The sequence below is a fragment of the Aulostomus chinensis genome, chromosome 4, assembly GCF_037954235.1.
Source record: "Aulostomus chinensis isolate RoL2024-O1b breed Wild chromosome 4, RoL_Achi_v1.0, whole genome shotgun sequence".
NCBI classification, from domain to species: Eukaryota; Metazoa; Chordata; class Actinopteri; order Syngnathiformes; family Aulostomidae; genus Aulostomus; species Aulostomus chinensis.
The window spans coordinates 8,140,953-8,141,376 of record NC_141323.1 but is presented as its reverse complement, the minus strand read 5'-3'; positions in this window follow the sequence as shown (position 1 = coordinate 8,141,376).

The window sequence follows — 424 nt, the reverse complement described above, 5'->3', positions numbered from 1 at the left end:
ACTTCCTCTCAACATGATCATTTGATACATTCAGAAATTAAAAGACTCATAAATGCTTCTATTAGGAAACTTTCCCTACTCTTGCTGTTTGATGATACATGCTCATACTTGAATCTTGTGTGTGTGGGGGGGATATTGACTTTTATTCTCTCTCTCTACCTGCACTGACACCTGCTGGTTAAAGAAAAAAACTGATAAACTAATACATGAAACCCCTGATGCAATAATCTTTCGACAGCATGGGGATTCAGCAAAAGTCTCCAAAAATCAGATCTATAAATAAGTGCTGGTTGTGGGAGGGTGCAAAGCACATTTCCACCTACATGACAGTTTTATGGCCTCTCTCTATCTTGCTCTTTCGCTCTCTGCCTCTTGTCCACCCCCACACACACACAACCGGAGCATAACACGCCTACGTCAGGTG